General features: G+C 44.0%; 1 pseudogene; it reads left to right on the top strand.

Moving 5' to 3' along the window:
• The first annotated feature begins 2,036 nt into the window (after positions 1–2,036).
• LOC114630933 lies at positions 2,037–3,342 on the top strand (annotated as a pseudogene).
• Positions 3,343–4,106: the final 764 nt, after the last annotated feature.

The raw sequence follows: 4,106 nt of genomic DNA, 5'->3' as shown, positions 1-4,106 counted from the left end.
TGTTTCATATGTTCTGTTTTTTATTGACTTTTAGCAGGTTAAAATTAATTAATGCCTTACAAACTTATTTGCTGTGTTGTATGTGCTCTGTGTCTAGAGCATTCTATCTCATTTTGGCTCATAGCATTTCTTTCAGTTCTCATATTTAAATGTTTCTGTTTCAACTCTGAACTTGAAGAGTGGTCCAGTACTCAGATTCACTTTGCTGCTCTGAGTTGCTAGAATTAATATTATTTCAGATTCCATGTTAAATTATGACTTATAACACTGGATTCAGATTCTGCATGCTTGAAGAAATAAAAACGTATGCTTAGGGCTTTTCTGTATTTGTGTTGTGAGAAAATTTTTTCTATTTCACTGCAAATTACTTGTTAGCCTAGAGTGTTTAGGTACAGATGTTGGAATTATGTGTTTTTAAGCACAGCTTCATATTGAGCCTCTAGAGAGAAAATACTTCCTGCGATGCATATTCAATCTTGTGGTTATGTGGTTTCAGGGACTGATTAATATAACATATTAAACTCTCCCTAAATGTATGACATATGTATGTATTTGAATTTCAATTGTGGTCATAGTTAGAAAATTTCTATCGAGGACTTATCTGTTAACAGGCCATCTCTTGTATATTTTATGCCTGGTGTAAATGCTTACAAACAATCTGCTGTAGGTAACAAAGTAGAATTCCTTTTATATGACTCTGGTGACTGATTTTCCAATAAGTTTTCTATATACCTGGTTGCATCATTAAATCTTCTTCTCGGGATCTTGGAATTTAAGGTGTTTAGATTCACAAGACTATGAACTCCTGGGACTGAAATTCTTTGCATACATTGAAATCCTTCTAAATAGGATCACAGTTACCCTCAGGATGCCACTGGCCTGCTAGCTGTTATTTGGCTAGTAGGCCACATGAGTATATTTATCACTTAACTTCTAAGCATATCAAAATTGAGTTAAATTCTTACCCCCTCAACATGCCAATAACTGTATTTATAAGTTTGAAACTCAATGAGACAATAGAGGCATATTTAATAATTTAGTGTTACAAAGTAAAAACTTGTCAGTTCTTGTCTTAATCATGCAAGTTGGCTTTCCCTATCAATGCCAATGGCTCCCTTCATTGAGATTATCTGTACCTTCTTTTGCCTAAATAGAGTAATCTCTGTGGCAAACCACAGTCTTACAAAAGGTTCTTGACATTAGTAAACTAAAAATTTTAAAAGCTTATCTGCTTACTTAGAGAGAGAGAGAGAGAGAGAGAGAGAGAGAGAGAGAGAGAGAGAGAGAGAGAGAGACAAGGTTAGAGGATACTTCCTTGTATCATGTTGGTCCACTGGATGAACTCAGGTCATCTTATTTGGCAGGAAGTTCCATCCCGAGTGAGACAACTTTCTGGCTATGCATCAATAAATTCCAAAAGCTCATTTGAGTTAAGTATTTGTTATTTAAACATAGAACTACATGACAAACCTACATAGTTAAGAAATCTCATGGCCGGTAAGCATTGAAACATTAGTGTTATTCTCAACATAACCTAAAGCTCAAATGAGATTTTAAAAGAAAGATTTTATTTTTATTTTATTTTACTTTAAGTGTGTGGGTGTTTTGGCTGTAAATATTTATCTGGGCATTACCAAAAGGATGTCATTTCCTCCGTAACTGGAGTATGAACATTTGTGAGTTACTATGTAGTTGCTATGATTTGAACCCTGGTCCTTATCAAGAACAAGAAGTTCTCCTATCCAGAAAACAACCTCTTCAGCCCCTAAAGTGAGGGATTTTTTTTTACTAGGTTTGGCCATGTAAGAGAATTTTATAACTTCAATCATCAGATCCATGTTCAAATGGAGAAAAGAAAATGTCATGTCCCATTTTCAAAATACAGATAACAGAAGTTTAAATGCTCTTAGTTAAGAAATATACCTATCGAATGTCTGACCAGTGCGAACCTGAACCTGCTACATGGGATCCCATGGCTGGAACAACTCAGGCCATGTGGTTGTAACATAGGACTGGAACTCAAGCCTGAGAGGTGGGATGCTAAGGAATATGACGAGAAGTTGGATTTGTTCTGGCAGGCCTACCTCAATCCCTTCATCAAGCAGCTTGGACCAAGGCATCATGAAGAGGAACCCAATGAGAAGGCCCAAGAAGTCACTTATGAAGAGACACTGCCTGAGCTGCTCACTGGGGAGCCTGAGTGCTGGTACTCGGAGCACATGATGGATCTTGGCCTGTCCGAGAACTGCTTTTCCAGCTCTGTGGGTCTCTTCCTGGCATCAGATGTCCAGCAGCTGTGACAGGCAATTGAAGAATGCAAACAGGTGATCCTGGAGCTGCCAGAGCAGTCAGAGAAGCAGAAAGATGCTGTGGTGAGGCTGATCTACCTCAGGCTGAAGCTCCAGGAGTTGAAAGACCCCAGAGAGGAGGAACCCAACATTCGAGTTTTCCTAGGGCATCGCTTCTATAAGGAGAAGAACAAGAGTGTCAAACAAACCTGCGACAAGTGCAATACCAGCATCTGGGGCCTCTTCCAGACCTGGTATACGTGCATAGTTCCAAGGTCAGTCACCAGGCTGAGTATGAGCTGAACGTCTGCCCCGAGACCGGGCTGGACAGCCAGAACTACCGCTCTGCCATGTGCCGCACTCCCATCTCTACAAGGTGTGCCTATTGAGGCCCAGCCGGCCAGTATTACTGTAGTCACTGCTACTGGAATGACCTGGCTGTCATCCCTGCGAGAGTAGTACACAACTGGGACTCTGAACCACACAAGGTGTCCTGTAGCAGCATGCACTACCTGGCACTGATGGTGTCTCGGCCAGTGCAAAGGCTCTGGGGGATTAATCCTCTGCTGTTTAATTATGTGGAAGAGCTGGTGGAGATCCGAAAGCTGCGCCAGGACATCCTGCTTATGAAGCCATACTTCATCACCTGCAAGGAGGCCATAGAGGCGTGACTGACTGCTGCTGCAGCTCCAAGACTGACAGCACTTTGTGGAGAACAACGATATGTACTCCATCCAGTACCTCTTGGAGGTGCACATGGGCCGCCTCAGCTGCTTGCTAACCGAGATCCACACGCTCTTCATCAAACACATCAAACTGGACTGTGAGTGGTGTCAAGCCAAGGGGTTCGTCTGTGAACTCTGCAAGGAAAGTGATGTGCTGTCCCGTTTGATCGACAGCCATACACCCGTGTGCAGCGACTGTTCAGCTGTCCTCCATAGAGACTGTTATTACGACAACTCGACCACATGCCCCAAGTGTACCCAAGTGTGCCCGGCTCACATTGAGGAAGCAGTCACTATTCCAGGAACCTGGTCTAGACATAGATGCCTAGAACACTGGAGGAGAATGCCAGGCACTGTATCTGCCCCTCTGGCTGCCGCTTGCTGGCCTTGCCCACCAGATGTGCATTCTACTCTGGAGACCCCTGAGTGCATCCTCCGAGGCTCTTCATCTCTGTTGGGCCAGAAGGAAGTGACTAGTGGCCTCCAAGACTCTTATTCATCAGGTGCTTGCTGAGACTTTGAGTGTGTATACCTGGCTGCTTATTGGGTGTGCTGCTAAAAGGGGTCAAAATGCTACCTGTGCCCCATTGTAGGACTCCTTAGGCAGAGGAGCCTGGATGTGACTCTCCAGGAAAGTCACTCTCCTATGGCAGGGAGCCCTCCAGGCCTTTAAATCCAATCCTTCTGCACCATAGAGATGACCTTGCTCCTGTCTAGAACACCCTTACAACTGGTCAGAAACTTCAGAGGCCTGTCCAGTGAGAGAATGCCTCCTGACTGAGTTTTATTTCTGCTGAGGAAGATTTAGGTTCTACTTAGAGGCTTCCAACCGTCCTAGCACCTTGTCTCCTTAGGGACATCTAGATTTCTCTGACTTGGGCTGTTCGCTTCGGTGTCCCATGGACCTTCCCCAGCATCCAGAGAGTCGTCATCCTCATCCTCAGTCTGTCAGTCATGTGTGCTTCCCCGCCCCTTTTGTACAATAGAGAGGGAAGGGGTCTGCGGAGCTTCTCTTGGCAGATAAGCCTGTTTCTGTCACAGCCTGGTCTACCTTATCCTGGTGCTCTGAGATGGGCAGCTAGGGACCCATCCT

Source organism: Grammomys surdaster, unplaced genomic scaffold (genome assembly GCF_004785775.1).
Source record: "Grammomys surdaster isolate TR1022 unplaced genomic scaffold, NIH_TR_1.0 348, whole genome shotgun sequence".
NCBI classification, from domain to species: Eukaryota; Metazoa; Chordata; class Mammalia; order Rodentia; family Muridae; genus Grammomys; species Grammomys surdaster.
The sequence above is the reverse complement of the archived record's forward strand: the minus strand, read 5'-3'. Positions and strand labels throughout refer to the sequence as shown.